Source organism: Colobus angolensis, unplaced genomic scaffold (genome assembly GCF_000951035.1).
Source record: "Colobus angolensis palliatus isolate OR3802 unplaced genomic scaffold, Cang.pa_1.0 Scaffold151, whole genome shotgun sequence".
NCBI lineage: Eukaryota > Metazoa > Chordata > Mammalia > Primates > Cercopithecidae > Colobus > Colobus angolensis.
In genome coordinates, this window is record NW_012114611.1 from 2,676,458 (window position 1) to 2,699,645 (window position 23,188).

Below are 23,188 nucleotides of genomic sequence, written 5' to 3' on the forward strand. Positions count from 1 at the left end.
CTGTGTTAGCTTGCTGGGATAATGACCTCCATCTACATCCACGTTGTTAGAAAGAATATAATTTCATTATTTTTTATGGTTGCATAGTATTTCATGGTGTATTCCATGAAGAGAAATGTACCACACTTTATCCCATCCATGATTGATGGGCACCTGGGTTGATTCCATGTCTTTGCTACTGTGAGTAGTGCTGCGATGAACATACAAGTACATGTGTCTTTTTGTTAGAACGATTTATTTTCCTTTGGGTACATCCAAAGTAATGAGATTGATGGGTCAAATGGAAGTTCTATTTTTAGTTCTTTGAGAAATCTTCAAACTGGTTTCTATAGGGGCTGAACTAGTTTGCATCCCCACCAGCAGTGGATAAGCCAGCATCTGTTATCTTTTGACTTAATAATGGCCATTCTGACTGGTGTGAGATGAGATGTCTCATTGTGGTTTTGATTTGTATTTCTCTGATAATTAGTGATGTTGCACATCTTTTTCATATGTTTGTTGACTTAATTAAAGAGCTTTTGCACAGCAGAAATTTTCAACAGAGGAAATAGATAACCTATAGAATGGGAGAAAATATTTGCAAACTATGCATCTGACAAAGGACTAATATCCAGAATCTATAAGGAACTTAAACAAATAAACAAGAAAAAAACAAACAACTCAATTAAAAATTGGACAAAGGACATGAACAGACACTTCTTAAAAGCATTTTTTTTGTGTGTGAAATAATTCGTTTTATACATTCCTGAGTTTCAACCATACATTCTTTTTACAATACAACAAACAAAACAATGAAAGATATTCAAAACAAGGTTCCAAGTTTGGCCCAACTTGATTGATTGGGTATTTGTGTTTTTAGTAACTTTACAGCTTTTTAAGATGAAGCTTTTAATGAAGATATACCACTGAGTCTTGCTTTAAAACCAAAAGTATCCAAACTTAGTATCACATTATATATATATATATATATATTAAGAAAAGCTATTCTATCAGGTAACAAAAATGAAGCTTCCCCCTCACCTAGCAGTTCATCTGGAATATATCTTGAAAAGATCAGGGGCCTGTTGGACTTAAAGAAGCCATCCCCCAAAAAATTGTATGAAAAAATTTATTGAAATGTATCAATGACAAACAGACATAAAACTCAAAGTTTGGCTCATCTGAGGGGCAGGAGAAAAACTGATACAGATGTTCTTTTATACAGATGAAACATGGGTTCACAAATTATACATCACTTACAAAGCAACCAGAGAGGGACACGAAAGCAAACCTGTACATTCACTAGGAATTTGCAGTCATTTCAGATTTCCACTAGGTAAGAAAATAAAATTTTGCGTCAGTTTTTCCGTGCTCGGGTGTACGAAAAAAATAAAAAATAAAAAAGCCCAGCTGACATGTAGCAACGTCTCCAGCACTTAGGTCTGTAAAAATGTTCTAAGTGCAGAAGTACATGTGAAAGAATTCTCTCGCCATTTTTGTAAAACAAAGCGTTCTAATATTTTACAGAACAAGATAGGACAGTTTTTTTTTTCTTTTAAAGAAGTTGAAGTTTGAGGGTTTGTTTCTTCTCTTTTAATTATTACCAAATCCATTTTCCTTGCAACTCACAAGCCTGCCGTTTTCAGCTGTCTGGCTCTTAAGCTCTCAAGAGTAACATCTGAGTCCTCTTTGTAGAGCGAAGCCCACCACCATCTGTGAAGGGGGAAAATGGATGAGAGATGGGGAATGTCGCCAAACCAGTGCCAAAATACGCCTTTAGGTCGCTATTTACAAACCAGGGTGTTGGATGCCTCTAGCAGGCCGGAGAAAAGCAGGTATCATGTGAATCAAAGCAAAAGATATGGCTGGTGCTCAGCCCCTCCTGGGCGTTGAGTAACCAAACTGAGACCAGCCACGGCCTTCCACCCAACCCAAGAGACTTGGGAAATACCAGGAAAGGTAAGAGAACTCCAAACCATCTTCTTTGAGAGCCAGGAACAAATGCTTAGTGTGTACTTAGCTATTGCATTTACAGGGACAAAAACCAGACACAAAGAAAAAGTAGGGGGAAAAAATAAAGAGTGGCAGTAAAAATGGTATTTTATTCCACCCCCTTGCACCCTTCCTCCCTCCACAACCCCCAGTACGCTTTTCCTCTCTAGTTTCCACAGCAACGTTACAATCAGAAAAAAATAAGTCTCAGGGGGCAGGATTGGAGCGGGGGAGGGGATATGGGTAAAAACAGTCAAATCACAATAGAAATTTTTCAAAATAGGTTATTCCACTTAGTCATCATCTTCTCCCTCATCTTCAGTTTCTCTTTTTCGTTTCTGACCCCCTTCTTCTTCACCAAGCTCTTCTTCATCTTCCTCATCATCTACCTCTCCATCGTTATAAGCTTCATCCTTCTCCTCCACTCACGTCCCTCTCTTCACCTTCCTCCTCCTCCTCCTCCTCCTCCTAGTCTTCCATTACCTGAGCATCCTCATCATACTCCTCCTCATCCTCATCCTCCTCCTCGTCATCCAGGCACTCCACGTAGCCCTCAGCATCCGAGTTAGAGGCCTCCTTGTCGTCTGGGTCATAGCCATCGAGATATGAGCTGCGGGAGGAGCTTGAACATCTTTTCTCAGTAGTCGTTCAGGCTGGTTACCTCGCAATTGAAAAGGTCTAAGCTCTTGAGGTTTTCTAACTTTTTCAGGGGCTCTATTGTGCTGAGGTCTTTAATTTTGTTGCCACTTAAATTTAGATGCGTGAGGTTTGGACACTTTTCTGCCAATACTTCTAGGCCCCCTGAGACTCTGTTACCGCTTAGTTCAAGCTTCTTAAGTTTGTTTAACTGTGGTAAGTTTGAGATTGAGGTGAGGCCTACGTTGATTGTACTTAAGAATTCCAGTTCTTCAAATTCATCTGTGAGGCCTCCCAATTTGCCTTCATTCGACCGACTGTTGTCCAGGACAAGTTCTTTCACATCAGAGGGCGTCCTGTTCCGCAGCTCTAAGTGAATCCGTTTGCCCATCTCCATCTCTCGCGCTTGCTCTCTGCAGAGGCTCCCGCGCCGGCAGAACTCAATCATTAAACACTGAACCCACGACCGCACGTCTGAAAGCTCAACCAGCTCTGCTCGGTTCTCCAAAAGTAAATTCTGAATTCCACCCACCCCCAAAATCTATTATCTCCCATCACATTAAATTGTGGTATCATTCACCCAGTTGCTCCAAAACCTTAGAATAATGACTACTTCCTTTATTTTTCTATTTTACATCAGATAGATGTATTGGCTGTATCTTTACAGCGTTTCCTAAATCTGATCACTTGTCATCATCTCTAGGCCACGCCATACTATATATCTCAAGGACTATTGCCAAAGCCTCCTAACTAGCTCATTCTTATCTTCCTGTAGCAGCCAGAATGCTCATTTTAAAATGCAGAAAACCCTAAAGACTCTGACAAAAGGTTACTAGAACTGATAAACAGTTTTAGTAAGGTTTCAGGATACAAAATGAATATACAAAACTAGTGGCATTTCTATACACCAATAGTATTCAAGCTGAGAGTTAAATTAAGAACACAACCCCATTCGCAATAGCCACAAAGAAAATGAAATACCTAGGAATACAGCTAACCAAGGAGAGGTGAAAGATTTCTACAAGGAGAACTACAGACCACTGCTCAAAGAAACCAGAGATGCACAAATAAGTGGAAAAACATCCCATGTTCATGAATTGTAAGATCAATATTATTAAAATGGCCATATTCCCTAAAGTGACTTACAGATTCAACACTATTTCTATCAAATTACCGATGTCATCCTTCACAGAATTACAAAAAAACTACTCTGAATTCATATGGAACCAAAAAATAGCCTGAATAGCAAAAGTAACCCAAGCAAAAAGAGCAAAACCAGAGACATCACACTACCTGACTTCAAACTATACTATAAAGCTATAGTAACCAAAACAGCATGGTATCAGCACAAAAACAGACACATAGACAAATGGAACAGAATAGAAAATTCTGAAATAAAGTCTTACACTTAAAACCATCGGATCTTTGACAAGACCAACAAAAACAAGCAATCGGGAAAGGACTCTCTAGTTAATAAATGGTGCTGGCTAACCATACGCAGAAGAATGAAACCAGACCCTTACCTTTCACCATTTACAAAAACTAACTGAAGATGGATTAAAGTTTTAAATGCAAGACTTCAACCTATAAAAATTCTAGAAAATATACCCCAAAGAAAGGAATCAGTATATAGAAGAGATATCTACATTCCTATGTTGGTTCCAGCACTGTTTACTAAGATTTGGAAGCAATCTAATTATACATCAACAGACGGATGGATAAAGAAAATATGGTACATATACACAATGGAGTACCATTTAGCCATAAAAGTAATGAGATTCAGTCATTTGCAACAACATGAATTGAACTGGAGATTATTATGTGAAATAAGCCAGGCACAGAAAGACAAACATTGCATTTTCTCACTTATTTGTGGCATCTAAAAATCAAAACAACAGAACTTATGGAGGAGAGGCTGGGAAATGCAGTGGGGGCTGTTGGGGGAGATGAGGATGATTAATGGGTACAAAAAATAAAAAGAATGAATAAGACCTATTATTTGATAGCACAACAGGGTGACTATAATAAAAGTAACTTAATTGTACATTTTAAAATAATTTGAAGAGTGTAATTGCATTATTTGCAATTTAAAAGATAAATGCTTGTGGGGATGGATACCCCATTATCCATGATGTATTTATTTCACATTGCAATACCTGTATCAATACATCTCATGTATGCCATAAGTATATATATCTAATATGCACCCACAACATTTTAAAAAATTAAAAAAGAATAAATAAATATAAAAAATGAAAACAAATTCTAGAAGAAAACTTAGTAGATGCCCTTGTTGACATCAACCTTGGCGAAGAATTTTTGGCTAAGTCCTCAAAAGTAATTGCAACAAAAACAAAAGAAATGGACCAGTGGGACCTGCTTAAATTAAAGAGATTCTGCACAGCCAAAGAAATAATCAGTAAACAGACTACCTACAGAAAAGGAGAAAATATTTGCAAACTAGGCATCTGACAAAGGTCTAATATCAGGGCTCTATAAGGAACTTAAATGAACAAGCAAAAAGCTACCCCATGAAAAATGGGCAAAGGACATGAACAGACACTTCTTGAAAGAACACACACAAGTAAACACAGGAAAAAATGCTCATCAGAGAAATGCAGATCAAAACCACAATGAGATACCATCTCACACCAGTCAGAATGGCTATTAACAAAAAGTTAAAAAATAACAGATGCTGGTGAGGCTGCGGAGAAAAGAGAACACTTCTACATTGTTGGTGGGAATGTAAATTAGTTCAGCCACTGTGGAAAGCAGTTTGGAGATTTCTCAAATAACTTAAAACAGAAATACCATTTGATCCAGCAGTTCCATTACTGGGTGTCCACCCAAAGGAAAATAAATCATTCTACCAAAAAGAAACATGCATGCATGTGTTCATTGCTGCACTATTCAGAATAGTAAAGACGTGGAATCAACCTAGGTGCTCATCAATGGCAGACTGGATAAAGAAAATGTGGTACGTATACACCATGGAATTGCATGTAGCCATAAAAATGAATAAAGTCATGTCCTTTGCAGCAACATGGATGGAAATGGAGACTATAATCCTAAGGAAATTAATGCAGGAACAGAAAACCAAATACTGCATGTTTTTACCTGTGGGAGCAAAACATTGGGCACTCGTGAACATAAACAACATGGGAAGGACAGACGTTGGGGACTACTAGTGTGGGAAAAGACAGAGGGGACTGTGTACTGGAAAACTACGTATTGGGTACTAAGCTCACTATCTGAATGCAATATACCCATGTAACAAACATGCACATGTACCCCCTGTATCTAAAATAAAAGTTGAAAAAAAAGTGACTACTTTGATATTAATATAACCACAACAGCTTTATTGTTGTTGTAGTTAGTGTTTGTGTATCTTTTCTGGTCCTTGTACTTTCACTCCATCTGTATCTTTATATATAAAATATGTCTCTTATAAAATAAATAAATAAACAAACAAATACATAAAACACATACAGATCACATCACAGCCTTCCTTAAAACCCTGCATTCCCTCTGCATCATGCTTAGGACAAAACACACATGGACTTCCATGTCCAGGCGTACTCCTGGATATCATTACTGCCCACTCCACCAGTCCATTCTGCTTTAGTCACACTGGCTTCCTTTCCCTCAGGTGTGCCAGATGTGCACTTCTGTCTCAAGGTTTTGGCTCCCTCACTCAAGTGACATATCCTCAGAGAGATCCTTTTATATCCCCTCTCTAAAGCAGCAGCTACCACCACATGCCCTTTACTCTGATTTGTATTTTTTAAATCCCCACTTGACATTATAAATATCTAATAATTTTGTTTGTCTGTTTCATCTAATGGAATGTAAGCTTCATGAGGGCTTTTGTCTTAATCATTATTGATTGTATTTACAGTACCAAGAACTACATTTGAAAAATAGAAGGAACTCAAATGTACGTAGAATAAATGAGCCAACGAACACTGCATAGTGACATTTCCTGTGGGTGGGAAGCCATCGCATTATTATCCAGGCCAGTGATGAGGATACTAGGGCATCCTGCAGAGGAGAGGCACCCCTCTGCTGCCATGATATCATCTAAAATAGCTAAGTTGTTACACAGCCCCCCAACACAAAGAGTTAAATTTAGACTATATTTTCAAGAACTTTATTGAGGTATGATTGACATACAATAAACGACACATACTTGATAAGTTTGGGCACGTATATACACCCATGAAATTATCAACAAAAACAAGATAATGAAGATATCCATGAATTCAAAATTTCCTTAGACCCTTTGGTAATCTGTCATCTTAGCCCTCTCTGCCATTCTGACCCTCCCATCCTGAAGCAACCATGGATATACTTTCTCTTATTGTATTAATAGAACATTATACATTCTCTAGAATTTTATTTAAATAAAATTATACAGTGTGTACTTTTTACGGTATGGGTTCTTTCATTTCGAATAATTATTTTGAGATTCCTTTTATTATGTACAGCATTCATGTCATTCATTTTCACTGCTGAGTAGTATTCCATCATGTGGTGTATTCATTTCATAGGGCTGCCATAACAAATTACCACAAAATTGGTGGCTTTAACAGCAAAAATGTATTCCCTCACAGTTCTGGAGGCCAGAAGTCTGAAATCAAGGTGTCAACAGGGTTGGTTTCTTCTAAAGGCTTTCAGGAAGAATGGTTCCAAGCCTCTCTTTTAGCTTTTAGTGGCTGCAGACAATCCGTGTAGTTCCTTTGCTTGTAAATGCCTCATTTCAGTCTCTGCCTCTGTCTTTCCATCACCTTCTCTTCTGATGTGTCTTTCCCTTCTCTTCTAAAGACTCTTGTCATTAGACTTAGGTCCCATCCTAATCTAGGATGATCTTATCTTGATATCCTTAACTTAGTTATATTTGCAAAGACCATTTTTGCAAATAAAGTCACATTTATAGGTTCTGAGTGAACATCTGTTGGGGAGGGGTACCATTCACATCACTACATGTAGATATACTACCATTTGTTTTTCCACTTACCTGTTGATGGGCAGTTTGGTTATGTTCAGTTTGGGGCTATTACAAATAAAGTGGCTATGAACATCCATTCACAAATTTTGTATGGACATATGCTTTGTTTCTTTTGGGTAAATAGGAGTGGAATGGCTGGGACATATGGTAGGAGTTGTATATTTAAAAAATTAATAAACTATCAAACTGTTTTCCTAAGTTGCAGTACCATTTTACATTCCTCCTATCAGTGTATGAGATTTCAAGTTGCTCTATATTTTTACTAGAATTTGGTATGGCCATTATTTCTAATTTTAAATATCCTAATAGGTGTGTAATGTTGTCTCATAGTTTTAATTTGCATTTCCCTAATAACTAATTGTGTTAAGCATCTTTTCATTTTTAAACCACATATATATTTTGTTTTTGAGGCAGTATTTCACTCTTGTTGCCTAGATTGGAGTGCAATGGCTCGATCTCGGCTCACTGCAACCTTCGCCTCCCTGGTTCAAGCGATTCTCCTGCCTCGGCCTTCTTACCACCATGCCCAGATAATTTTTGTATTTTGAGTAGAGCTGGGTTTCACCATGTGGGCCAGGATGGTCTCGAACTCCCAACCTCAGTTGATCCATCCGCCTCGGCCTCCCAAAGTGTTGGGATTACAGGCATGAGCCACTGCGTCCAGTTGCAATCCATACATCTTTGATGAAATGTCTGAACAAATATTTTACCCATTTTATAATTGGGTTTCTTGTTTTATAATAATAGATTAAGTTTTGAGTGTTTGTTTATTCTGCATTCAATTCCTTAATCATATATGTAAATTGTAGTTGTTTCTGCCAGTATGTTTTTTAGGAAGAGGAAAATCTTTAATTTTGATAAAGCTCAATGTATCAATTTTTCTTTTTAGAAATCTTTGCCTATCCCAAGGTCACAAAGTATTTTTCTAAGGTTTTCTTCTAGAAGTTTTATAATTTCAAATTTTTTAGACTTTACCTTTAGTTCTATGATTCATTTTGAATTAACTTTTGGAGTGGTGTGAAACATATCATAGAAGTTCTCCCTTGTTGATATTCAATTATTCCAGCACATTTTTTAAAAGACAATCTCTTCTCCCCAACTGCGTATGTACTTTTGTTGAAAAACAATTGACCATGTATTCATGAGTCTATTTCTAGATTTTCTATCTGTTCTATTTGTCTATTTTTCTGTCTTTATATCAATACTGCATTGTCTTAGTTGTTATAGCTTTATAATGTCTTGAACTCAGGCAGTGTAAGACCTTTGACTTTGTTCTGTTTCAAATTGTATTGGCTATTCTAGATTATTTAAATTTCTCTGGGAATTTTAGAATCTTCTTGTCACTTTCTACATAAAGGCCTGCTGGGATTTTGATTACAATTGTAATGAAACTATAAATCAAATTGGGGGGCACTGACAGCTTAACATTTTAATATTGAGCGCTTTTGTGAATTAATGTATATCTCTATTTAGCTCTTTTTAAAATGTAACTTTTAAGTTCAGGGGTACATGTGTAGGCCTGTTATGTAGATAAACTTGTGTCATGGGAGGTTTGCTGTACAGATTGTTTCATCACCCAGGTATTAAGCCTAGTACCCATTAATTATTTTCCCTGATCCTCTCCCTCTTCCCACCCTTCACCCTCTGTTAGGTCCCAGTATGTGGTGTTCCCCTCTGTGTGTGCATGTGTTCTCACCATTTGGCTCCCATGTGTAAGTGAGAACATGTGGAATTTGGTTTTCTGTTCCTGTGTTAGTTTGCTAAGGATAATGGCTTCCAGTTGCATTTATGTTACTGCAAAGGACATGATCTCGTTCTTTTTTTATGACTGCATAGTATTCCATGGTGTGTATGTACCACATTTTCTTTATCCAGTCTATCAATGATGGGTGTTTAGGTTGATCTCATGTCTTTGTTATTTTGAATAGTGATGCAATGAACGTATGCATGCATATGCCTTTACACTAGAACAATTTATATTCCTTTGGTTATATACCCAGTAATGAGATTGCTAGGTTGAATGGTATTTCTGTTTTTAGGTCTTTGAGTAATCTCCACACCATCTTCCACAGTGGTTGAATGAATTTACACTCCCACCAATAGTGGATAAGCATTCCTTTTTCTCTGCAACCTTGCCAGCATCAGTTATTTTTTGACTTTTTAATAATAGTCATTCTGTCTGATGTGAGGTGGTATCTCATTGTGGTTTTTATTCACATATCTGTAATGATCAGTGACGTTGAGCTTTTTTTCATGTAATTCTTGACTGCATGTATGTCTTCTTTTGAGACATGTCTGTTCATGTCCCTTGCCTACTTTTTAATGGGGTTGTTTGTTTTCTTGTAAATTTGTTTAAGTTCCTTATAGATGCTGCATTAGATGTTTGTCAGATGCATAGTTTGCAAATATTTTCTCCCATTCTGTCAGTAGTCTGTTTACTCTGTTGATAGTTTCTTTTGCTGTGCAGAAGCTCTTTAGTTTAATTAGATCCCATTTGTCAATTTTTGCTCTGATTGCAATTACTTTTGGCATTTTTGTCATGAAATTGTTGCCTGGTTCCTATGTCCAGAATGGTATTGTGTCGGTTATAATACAAGGCTTTTATAGTTTTGAATTTTACATTTAAGTCTTTAATACATCTTGAGGTAATTTTTGTATATGTAAGGAAGGGGTTCAGTTTCAATCTTCTGCATATGACTAGCCAGTTATCTCAGCACCATTATTGAATAGGGAGTCTTTTCCTCATTGCTTGTTTTTGCCAGCTTTGTTGAAGATCAGAGAGTTGTAGGTGTGTGGCCTTAGTTTTGAGTTCTCTATTCTGTTCCATTGGCCTATGTGTCTGTTTTTGTACCAGTACCAAGTTGCTTTGGTTTTTATATCCCTGTAGTATAGTTTGAAATTGGGTAATGTGATACCTCCAACTTTATTCTTTTTGCTTTGGATTGCCCTGGCTATATGGGCTCTTTTTTGGTTCCACATAAATTTTAAAACCATTTTTTTCTATTCTGTGAAGAATGTCGTTGGAAGTTTAATAGGAATAGCAACGAATCTGTAAATTACTTTGGGCAGTATGGCCATTTTAGCAATATTGATTCTTCCTATCCATGAGCATGGAATGTTTTTCCATTCATTTGTGTCATCTCTATTTCTTTGAGCAGTATTTTGTAATTCACATTGTAGAGCTCTTTCACTTCCCTGGTTAGCTGTATTCCTAGGTATTTTATTCTTTTTGTGGCAATTGTAAATGGGATTGTGTTCCTCGTTTGGCTCTCAGGTTGACTGTTATTGGTGTATAGAAATGCTACTGATTTTTGCACATTGATTTTGTATTCTGAAATGTTGCTGAAATTATCAGCTGAAAGAGCTTTTGGCCCGAGACTATAGGGTTTTCTAAATATAGGATTATGTCATCTGCAAACAAAGATCGTTTGACTTCCTCTCTACCTATTTGGATGCCCTTTATTTCTTTCTCTTGCCTGACTGCTCTTGTCAGGACTTCCAATACTATGTTGAATAGGAGTGGTGAAAGAGGGTATCCTTGTGCTAGTTTTCAAGGGAAATGCTTCTAGCTTTTGGCTATTTAGTATGATGTTAGCTGTGGGTTTGTTATAGATGGCTCTTATTATTTTGAGGTATGTTCCTTTAATACCTAGTTTGTTGAGAGTTTTAAACATGAAACAGGATTGACTTTTATAAAGAAAGTCTTTTCTGCATCTATTGAGCTAATCATGTGCTTTTTGTCTTTAGTTCTGTTTACGTGATGAATCACATTTGTTGATTTGTATATGTTGAACCAACCTTGTATCTCAGGGATGAAGTCTACTTGATCATGGTGGATAAGCTTTTTGATATGCTGCTGGATTAGGTTTACCAGTTATTTTGCTGAGGGTTTTTGCATTGATGTTCATCAAGGATACTGGCCTGAAGTTTTCTTTTTTTTGTAGTGTGTCCTCCAGGTTTTGGTATCAGGATGATGCTGGCTATATGGAATGATTGGAGAGGAGTCCCTCCTCTTCAATTTTTTGGAATAGTTTTTTTGGTACCAGCTCTTCTTTGTATCTCTGGTAGAATTCAGCTGTGATTCAACCTGGTCCTGGGCTTTTTAAAGTTGGTAAGCTATCTCTTACTGACTCGATTTTGGAGCTCATTATTGGTCTGTTCAGGGATTCAATTTCTTCCTGGTTCAGTCTTGGGAGGGTGTATGGGTCCAGGAATTTATCCATTTTTTCTATATTTTCTAGTTTATGTGCATAAAGGTGTTCATAATATTCTCTGATGGTTATTTATTTCTGTGGGGTCAGTGGTAATATCCCCCTTAGCTTCTTTAAGCTGTATTTCATAATTTTCAATGTACAATCTTGTACATCTTTTGTTAGATTTATACCTAAGCATTTAATATTTCTTGATGCTATTGTAAATTGTATTTTTCCCCTTTAATTTTAAGTTTTAGTTGTTCCTAGTATTTGAATATCTACATCTAGTTTGTATGTTGAATTTTCTATTCTGTAACCTTGCTAAACTCATATATTAGTTCTACTGGAAGTTGTTTTATGAATATTCTACATAGATGATGATGTTGTCTATGAATATGCACAGTTTTAATTTTTCCTTTCCAATCTGGAAGCCTTTTGTCTCTGTTATTGTCCTAATCGTACTGGCTAGAATCTATAATACAGTGTTTAATAGAAGTGGTGAGAGCAGATTTCTTTCCTTGTTCCAAATCCTAAAGAGACTGCTTTTGGTCTTTTACTATTAAGTATGATGTTAGCTGTAGATTTTTTTGTAGATCTCCTTTGTCAAGTTGAACCAGTTTCCTTATATTCCCAGTTTGCTGAAATTTGCTCATTGGGAATATTATAGATTTTATATTTTGTCAAATGCTTTTTCTGTACATATTGAGATTAAGATTTTTTCTTCTTCATTCTGTTAATATGATATATAATATTAATTTTTGAATGTTAAACCAATCTTGCATTCTTAGAGTAAACCCCACTTAGTTATAATATATTATCTTCTTTATATATTATGAAATTTGCTTGATAACATTTTATTAAAATTTTTTCATCTATGTTTATGAATGATATTGCTGTTTTTTTCTTGTGATGTCATAGTCTGATTTGTGACATCATAATAATCTTGGCATCACAAAATTAATTGAGAAGTATTCCTTCCTCCTAATATTCCAGAAGTTGTTGTTTATTGTTTATTATTTGTTATTTAAATGTGGAAGTCATTAGTAAAGCCATATGGGCCTGAATTTTTCTTTATAGAAAGGTTTTAACTAGAAATTATTTCTTTAATTTAATTATTTAATAGGGTTGTTCAAGTTATCTATTTCTTCTTGAGTGAACTTTAGTAGTTTGCATCTTTTAAGAAATATGTTGATTTCTTATCCATTTTCAAATTTATTAAAAAAATATTTTCTCAAAATTCCCTTATTAGTCTTTTCATACCCATACAATTCGTGGTAAAGTCACCTTTCTCATTCTTGACACTGGAAATGTTGTGTCTCCTTTCTCTCTCTCTCCATCTCTCTCCCTCGGTCTCTTCTCTCTGATCAGTCTGGTTAGAGGTTTATCAGTTTTATTCATCTGAAAGAATCAGCTTTTGATTTCATTAATTTCTCTTTGTTTTTCTATTCCAATGATATCTGTTATAATTTTTATATTTCTTATTTCTTCTGCTTACTTTGGTTTATTGGATCTTACTTTGCTAAGCTTCTTACAGTAGAAGCACTGACCTTTAATTTAGACCTTTAATTTCTTATGCAGACATTTAATCCTATACATTTCCCTCTAAATTGGTGGGAAATTTGTGGGACTTAGCTGCATCCCACAAGCTTTAAAATATTGTTTCCATTTGTATCTAGTTCAAAATGCCTTCTAATTTTCCTTTTGGATTTCTTCTTTGACCTTTAAATTATTGAGATGTATGTTAGTTAGTTTCCAAATTTTGAAGATTTTTCCAGATATCTTTTTGCCAGTGATTTATAATTTAATTGCTTAATAATCAGATAAAATACTTTTATGACTTGAATTTTAAAAATTTTATTGAGACATGGTTTATAGCCCAGAATGTGGTCTCTCTTGGAAAATATTCCATGTATACTTGAAAAGAATGTGTATTATGCTGTTGCTGGGTAGAGCATTACATAAATTTCAGTTATGTCAAATTGATTCATAGTGTTTTTCATGTCTTCTATTCACTTACTGAATTTTGGTCTACTTGTATCAATTATTGGGGGTATTTAAATCTGCAACTAAAATTATGAATTCTTCTGTTTTTCCTTAGTTCTCTGTCTTTGTGACATATATTTTGTCAGATGCACAGATGCTCTTTTTATGAATTGACCCTTTTATCATTATGAGATGAACTTCTTTAGCCCTGGTAATTTTCTTTGCTGCTGAATCTACTTCCTCTGCTATTAATAAAGTCACTCCAACTTTATTTTGATTAGTGTCAGCACGGAATATGTTTTTCACACTTTTCTTTTGACATCTTTGTGGTATTATATTTAAAGTGAGTTTCTTATGAGGCAGCATACAGTTAGGTTTCTTTCTTTTTAAAAAATCAAATCTTGTTATCTCTGTTCTCTGATTGAGATATTTAGTTGACATTCGGGTTTTTCACTCTCATTTCACTCTTGGTTTTCTATTTGTCTAAGCTGTTCTTTGTTCCCTTGTTCCTGTTTTTCCTGTGTCTTTGTGTGAGTATTTTTGTGATACCATTTGATCTCCTTTGTTGGGTTATTAGGTATAACTACTTTTGTGTTACTTTAGAGGCTGCTTTATGGTTTATAGTTTATATCTTTAACTTATTAGAGTCTACTTTCAAGTGACATGTATTACTTTATTTATAAGGTAAAAATACTACAACAATATGCTTCCATTTATCCCAACAGCCTTTGTGCTATTATTGTTGTCATATGGCATAAACCCCAAAATATATTATTATTTTCTCTTTAAATAGTCGATTATCATTACAATAAAAAGATTTTTAAAGGAATACCAAGTCTTTTGTAATTACCTTTATAAGTATCATGTGTGGGGCTCTTCACTTCTTTGTGTGGATCCGGATTTCCATCTGGTGTCATTTTCCTTCTTCCTGAAGGACTCTCCCTAAGATTTCTTATGGTGTAGATCTCCAGGTAATAAATTTCTTCAGTGTTTATATGTCTCCAAAAGCCTTATTTCTAAAGTTTCATTTTACTAAATGTAAATATTTACATTACTTCACCTTCCTTTATAGTTTTGTTTGGACATCTCTTCATTTTTTAGTATAATGAGTGTTTCAAAACTGGAAATGACTTGGGTTTCTATAACAATCAGAAGAGACTGTATGACCTCCAAAATCAACTCCCTGGGTAGGAAAGAATAAACTTTGTAGGCCTAGGTTTTTCATATTCTGCATATTCCAAAGAAAGGCTTGTCTTCAGGATTGGTCCTTGGATTGCTCCTTAAAGATAACTCCTAAACCCTTGGAACATTCTGCCTGATAAGAGTGTTTTTGTACATATGAGGCTTTGGACCATGCTGTACCAGTTTGACCACACAAGTTTATCTTTATGGTGAATGCCTCTTTTTGATCTGGAGAGGACTTGAGTCTGAGTAACTGAGGTCATTCATATGCACATGTCTATGGGATCGACCTCCAATAAAAAGTCTAGACCTCAAGGCTTAGGTGAGCTTCCCTGTTTGGTAGTATTTTACATGTTGCCACACATCACTGCCGGGAGAATTCAGAGCACTCCTGTGCGACTCTGCTGGACAAGGACACCTGAAAACTTGCACCTGTTTTCTCCTGGATTTGGCTAGATGTGCCCTTTCCCTTTGCTCATTTCAATTTGTACCCTTTCCTTGTAATAAACCGCAACTGTAATTACAATGGTTTCTGAGTCGTGTGAATCTTTCTAGAGAATAACTGAGCCTGAGAATGGTCTTGGGAATCCCTGACACAACCTTTAAACTCCAGTGACCTAAAATCAGAATGGTTTATTTTTTTACTCACGTGACATGTCCTCTCTAGATGGGCTTGGAGGAAGGGCTTTGCTCTGTGTCATCCTCACCCAGGTAACCAGGCCGAGGGAGCTTCCTCCTTCATGCTTCAGCTATTGTTGAGATACGGAAAAAGAAACATGATGAATCACGCACTGTTTTAAAATCTTTTGCCTTGAACATCACCACCACTCACTTTCCATTGGCCCAAACTGGATATTTAGCTACACTGACCTTTGAGGCAGTTGAGAAGTTCTGTCTCACCATGTGCTCAGAGAGAGGACTGGAATATTGGTGAAAGCATTCCTGATGACCTCAGCACCTACAAGCTCCAAAAATCCTGGCTTAAGTCTTCTACCACTGAGATAGCAGGACCTATCAAGCAGAGGAAAATGATTACAGGAAGGATGAGGGAGAGCTAGGAAAGTGCAATTTCATAATATTTAAGCAAGTAAAGAAATCAAAGGAGAAAGGGGTAGTTACGATTTATCAAGAAGATTTTGGTGCAGAAAAAGTGTATGATTCCTGAAGAGGAGGACAGATGGATGCCAGCTTACAGGAGGAAGTGAGGTTCAAAAAAGGAACTGATGGGTAGGAAAGGATGTCATCATGCTTGGACATCCGCTTGAAAAGCTGGATGGCAAAGATGGCTGGCAAAGATGAGAGAAAATATTTGATAAGTTCTATTAAAATGCTTAAAATCTCTGAAAGCCTAAGTAAAATAGTTCCGTTTCAGTGAAGACTAGAGGCCCATGACTGCTCATGCATGCTTAAGCGTTTCAGTCTTTCCAAAATAAGAAGTGAGGTACCATCAGGATGAGGTATGAGTGTGGTTTTAAAAAAAAAGAACAATCAAGGTATCCTCTGTGGAGCAGGTGTCAGGAATAAAACAATAATGACTAGAGATCACGATGTTGATGGTAACACTAGTATTTTGTAAACATTTATTAAGCACCAATGTCTTGAACACTAAGATACAAGTTGGGAATAAAATAACTGGAGGAGACTGGTCGCTGTCCTTGAGAAGCTTCTTTGCAGTTAACAGTAATGTTTGGGTGAGCCATGCAGTAAATGACTATGTGAATCCGGTATGGAGGTCAACAGAGTGGTGGTTGTTATAACAATACAGCAGTAGAAAGGTGATGCGAACAGTTACGGGAAAGAGGAGCCTATTCTGTCCACACCCCAACAATAAAATTCCATGTATGTTTAACTCAAATATTGAGTTATGTGTTTTCAATGCATATAGCTCAGAGTTTTGACTGTTCAGATCCCTCTCCTGTACCAGTCAACAAATATTCTCTAAATCCAGAATATTCTCCCTGCTAGCTGCTGAGCAGTTTCAGTGAATGAGGCCAAGGGCAGTTTGTGCATTTAATTGACTGTAGCAGATCAGGCTGGAGCTCACTAGTAAAGCCTCAAGGGCATCTGCCTCCTTTTCTGCATTTCTGATATTTCTGCTGAGAGGAAGCTGAAAACAAGGTGGGCGTCTGGCTAGTTTCTTCAAAGTCTGTAGGTGAGGGAAGTAAAGCACAGGCCATCCTTGCCCTCAGCAATTGTTTCAGGGCTGGGACACTGGGGACCTGCCTCGGCAAACTCCTGTCAACTAAGCTTTCTGTGATCTGTCAGAGGAGGGAGAAGCTGCTGGGGCCTGAAGAGACAAGAGCTGACTTGCAGTAAGGAGACCCTGGAATGCCAGAACAGGCAGAACATCACTCCCCAGTCATCCTGTTCTCTGGCTAATGATGCTCAATGGGCTCACAGCTGCTTCTCCGGTGGGACACAATTTCAGTGTCATTGTGGAGGTAGAGAATGCCACACGGAAAGAAGAGTCAAAGTCAAGGAGGCAGCAGGCTGGAGAGGCTCACAGCTTCTGGGCACCGAAGCCAACTTTCCTGTCCCACTAGAGACAGGCTTGGAGGGGCCAAACACCATCAGAACAATTGTCCCTGGCTGAAGCCCGGGACTAGAGCAAGTCCACTTTGGGAGGCTGAGGCAGGTGGATCACGAGGTCAGGAGTTCAAGACCAGCCTGACCAACATGGTGAAACTCCGTCTCTACTGAAAATACAAAAATTAGCCAGGCGTGGTGGCACGCGCCTGTAATCCCAGCTACTCAGGAGGCTGAGGCAGGAGTATCACTTGAACCCGGGAGGAGGAGGTTGCAGTGAGCCGAGATCAAGACATTGCTCCCCAGCCTGAGCCACAGAGCAAAACTCTGTCTCAACAAACAAACAAACAAACAAACAAAACTGCTTGTTGCATTCATTTTGCACCAAGCTTATGGCCCATTCTTCTGAGTTCTGGCTTGGGGCCCTACAGTCACCTCTCACCCTACACCACCCCCAGCTTGGTCTGATTCCATTTAATTTCATAGTCTATAGATTGCCCACAATGTGCTGGGAACATACTACACAGAGACCACATATTAATAGGGGAGACAGACACAACTAACTACACACTAAACTTAATGCATGATTTAAGAGCTACAAAGTGTCTAGAAACCACCAAGAAAGGAAAGATTTTAACAGTAGGATCACATCTAAATATTCAGCATCTTATGAAAGATTCTTTGCAGACTGGTCCTCATAATGATGATAATATACTTTCCTTGATTTGAAGACGCACACTTTTCATACTTTGGTGTTTCTGAGATTCAGCTGCATCTTACAATTGATGTGTGCATTTAATGTGGTTCATTCTGCTTGCCAAAAAAGAAAAGAGCTGACAATTAACAGATAGCTCAGTTTTTTTTCAACTGATGGCAACCTAGACAGAGGGAAATATATTAATAATAACACAGCACTAATGGGCTAGACAATATGCTAAATGTTATATGAACATCTCATTTAATCCTCACAACCAACCTAACATAGAGAACAATTGTCAAAGCCATTTTCCAGGCAAAGAAACAAAGAGAAATAGCTTTCCCAAGGTCACGGCACGCGAGGAGCAGAGTTTGGATTCAAATTCAACCCTGTTTGGGTTCAGAGTCCATGATCTTAATCTCAAATGCTACCTGTTCACATCTCTCTTCCTTTACTAAACTGGTTCCTCTGCTGGGAAGACTTCTGCCACTCCTTGTTCTAAGACTTGCTTTCTAGATAAGGCAGGGTCAAATGGGCAGGGTCAAATATACCCAGGGCCCAGTACAGTGCCTGGAAAACAACTGTTGTTGGCTGAGCTGCTTAAAAAATGTGTTTTCCCTACCTGGTTGAGATATAGAGAAAGCTTTGCAGACTTTTAAGTGATCATTTATTGAGTACAAACTACTGACATAATATTGGCTAAGAGCTTTATATGCTCTTATGCTTTTTGTGAGAAATAAGAAAATCAGTGTAAAACACTTAAAATAGCATATGGAACATTGTAAGGACTCAATCATGTTATTATTTTTATTATTATCACTATTTAACCATTGTGAAAATTCACTGAGTAGTTACTATGATTGTCAGTATTCTATAAATAAGGCAACTGAGTAATAGAAGACGAAGTAACGTGTGACAGATTTTGATCATTTATGTGTATGTATCAAATCTTACCTCATGGGTACATTTTTCATAATTTTACACAGTGCAGGAGAGATCTGTGCCTGTTCTCTAAACTTATAGTGACTGTTAGCTCCTCTGTACAATCATGCTCGAGCTGCTCACTGATCTTTAGGTGCTGCTGAACTCCAGGTTTTCTTGTTATTTAAATCTTTTATTCAGCCTCTCTGCTCCCAAACCTGGGAGATCTGAAAGAAAAACCTGGCTGACTACGGTTGTGTTTCTGTCCAAGACTGCTGTTCTGCTGACATTTCTCTGAGATCTATAACAATTCTGTCTGAGTCCCAAGCCATGGCTTTGGTGAGCTGCTTAAAATTGGCAATCAGATCTCTGATTTGACCATAAAGACACATGCATGCATATGTTCATCCCAGCACTTTTCACAATAGCAAAGACATGGAATCAACCTAGATGCCCATTAACAGTAGACTGGATAAAGAAAATGTGGTATAGACACACCATAGAATACTATGCTGCCATAAAAAGAATGAAATCACAGATTTTGGAGCAACATGGATGCAGCTGGTGGCCATTATCCTAAACGAATTAATATAGGAACAAATCCTGCATGTTCTCATTTAAAAGTGGGAGGTAAACATTGACTACACGGAGACAAAAAGAGGAGAGCAATAGACACCAGGGCCTAGTTGAGGTTGGAGGATGGGATTGAGAAACTGCCTGTCTGGTACTATGCTCACTACCTGGATGACGAAGTTATTTGTACACCAAACTCCAGTGACATGCAATTTACCCACGTAACAAACCTGTACAGGTACCCTCTGAACCTAAAAGCTGGAAGGAAAGACAAACTCAAAAAGAAGCCCCTATGATTTGAAGAAACTTGCAATAGTCAAAACTTGGCATTCTAAAGTTGAGCCACAAGGAAGCGGTAGTGATCCCAGGCATAAGATCTGAAGATGCTGGCATATTTATTCTAAAGCCTTCCCTAGACTTGCAACCTTGAGCTTTGCATATTTCATTTACTAACTTACTATAGTTACCCAACAGTATTTTAAAAATAAGATATCTGGAATTTATTTTGCAAAGAAATAATTTCAATCTTAAAAAGAAAGTCAAAGTATAATTTTGCATTTGTCTTTTAACACTTATTTTATTCTAAATAACTTTCCTCTTAGGTGCATTAAAGAAAGAAGGAAAGAGATAGAGAAGAAGGGGCAGGAGGAGAGAAAGCAGGCCACAGGCTTTATTCTTAGCAATCAGACCTGCTCAGGCAAAACCCACATTAGGCCTTCCTAATCTGCCTGCAGCTTGTGATAGTCTTCATCTTGTCTCTATGTCAGGTAAAAATGACTATGCAACCTGTTCAATCTGATTAATCTAATTAAAGAACTGTCTTGGCCGGGTGCGGTGGTTCACGGCTGTAATCCCAGCACTTTGAGAGGCTGAGGTGGGCAGATCACGACGTCAAGAGATCAAGACCATCCTGGCTATCATGGTGAAACCCTGTCTCTAGTAAAAACACAAAAAAATTTAGCTGGGTGTGGTGGTGCATGCCTGTAGTCCCAGCTACTCAGGAGGCTGAGGCAGGAGAATCACTTGAACCCAGGAGGCAGAGGTTACAATGAGCCAAGATCACACCACTGCACTCCAGCCTGGTAATAGAGCGAGACTCTATGTCAAAAAAAAAAAAAAAAAGAGAACTGTCTTGATTTTGCTTCCTGTAATTTAGAGCCCCTGATTTATTTTCAACAGTAACAGGAGTTCCCTGACCTCATGGTATCCTGATGCTCCAATGCTACTGAAGTCTTCAAGTACAATGAATCTAAGAAGGCATTTCTTTTTTCAGTTTGGTTGAGAAGTAAAATATCACCTTCTTTGTTTTCTCAAGGTCAGAATAAATGAGCTGTGAATGATTACATGTATATGGATATGGATAGATGAATATAGATATATTATGCTTATATGTTTCATACCTATAGTGTGTGTTTGAAACAGGCAATGTGCAAAATATTTTGTTTTATTTTTTAAAAAATACCTTAGGTTTAAATAAACTTGAGGATAAATCCTGACTCTTCATTATTTTTAAATTTCTAGCTGTGAGGCACTGGGCAAATTAGTTTCTTTGAATATCAGAACATGAATATATATATATATGTATATTTATTTATTTCCAACTTTTACTTTAAGTTCAGGGGTACAAGTGCAGGATGTGCAGGTTTGTTGCATAGGTAAACATGTGCCATGATGGTTTGCTGCACAGATCATCTCATCACCTACCTAGGTATTAAGCTCAGCATCCACTAGCTAGTCTTCCTGATCCTCTTCCTCTTCCCATCCCCCACCTTCCAACAGGTCTCAATGTGTGCTGTTGCCCACTGTGTATCCATGTGTTCTCATCATTCAGCTCTCACTTATAAGTGAGAACACGTGGTGTTTGGTTGTCTGTTCCCGCATTAGTTTACCAAGGATAATGGTCTCCAGCTCCATCCACATCCCTGCAAAGGACATGATCTCATTCCTTTTTATGGTTGCATAGTATTCCATCGTGTATGTGCCACATTTTCCTTATCCAGTTTATCATTGATGGGCATTTAGCTTGATTCCATGTCTTTGCTAATGTGAATAGTGCTTCAGTGAACAGACATGTGCATGTGTCTTTTTAACAAAATAATTTATATTCCTTTGGGTATATACCCAGTAATGGGATTGCTGGATTGAATGATATTTCTGGCTTAGGTCTTTGAGGAATCATCACACTATCTTCCACAATGGTTGAACTAATTTACACTCCCACCAACAGTGTAAAAGTGTTCCTTTTTCACCACAATCTTGCTAGTGTCTGTTAGTTTGTAACTTTTTAATAATAGCCATTCTGGTGTGAGATGGTATTTCATTGTGGTTTTGATTTGCATTTCTCCAATGATCGGTGATGTTGAGCTTTTTTTCATATGTTTGTTCACCACATGTATGTATTCTTTTGTGATATGTCTGTTCATGTCCTTTGCCCACTTTTTAATGGAGTTGTTTTTTTATTGTACATTTGTTTAAGTTCCTTATAGATGTTGGATACTATACTTTTGTCAGATGCATAGATTGCAAAAATTTTCTTCCATTCTGTAGGTTGTCTATTTACTCTGTTGATAGTTTTTGTTGTTGTTGTTGTTTTGTGTTTTTTTTTTCTTTGCAGAAGCTCTTTAGTTTAATTAGATCCCATTTGTCAATTTTTGCTTTAGTTGCAATTGCTTTTAGCATTTTTGTCACGAAATCCTTGCCTGTGCCTATGTCCTGAATGGTATTGCCTAAGTTTTCTTGTAGAGTTTTTATAGTTTTGGGTTTTGCATTTAAGTATTTAATCTATCTTTAGTTGATTTTTGCATATGGGGTAAGGAAGGGGTCCAGTTTCAACTATCTGCATATGGCTAGCCAGTTCTCCCAGCACCTTTTATTAAATAGGAAATCCTTTCCCCATTGCTTGTTTTTCTCAGGTTTGTTGAAGATCAGATGGTTGTAGGTGTGTGGTCTTATTTCTGGGTTCTCTATTCCATTCCATTGGTCTGTGTGTCTGTTCTTGCACCAATACTAGGCTATTTTTGTTACTGTAGCCCTGCAGTATAGTTTGAATTTGGGTAGAGTGATACTTCCAGCTTTGTTCTTTTTGCTTAGGATTGCCTTGGCCACTTGAGCTATTTTTTGGTTCCACACAAATTTTAAAATAGGTTTTTCTAATTCTGTGAAGAATATCAATGGTAGTTTAATGGGAATAGCATTGAATCTATAAATTATTTTGGACAGTATGGCCATTTTCACAATACTGATTCTTCCTATTTATAAGCATGGAATGTTTTTCCATTTGTACCATTTCTGATTTCTTTGAGCAGTGCTTTGCAGTTCTCCTTGAAGAAGTCCTTTGCTTCCCTTCTTAGCTGTATTCCTAGGTATTTTATTCATATTATGGCAATTGTGAATGGGAGGCCATTTGTGATTTGGCTGTTGGCTTGCCTGTTGTTGGTGTATAGGAATGCTAGTGATTTTTGCACATTAATTTTTGTATCCTGAGACTTTGCTGAGGTT

General features: G+C 37.2%; 1 pseudogene across 1 annotated transcript; it reads right to left on the minus strand.

Moving 5' to 3' along the window:
- Nucleotides 1-2,264: 2,264 nt before the first annotated feature.
- Nucleotides 2,265-3,054, minus strand: LOC105507656 (annotated as a pseudogene). Its single transcript, XR_001001130.1, has one exon. The product of XR_001001130.1 is annotated as an acidic leucine-rich nuclear phosphoprotein 32 family member A pseudogene (transcript).
- Between the last annotated feature and the right edge of the window lie 20,134 nt (nucleotides 3,055-23,188).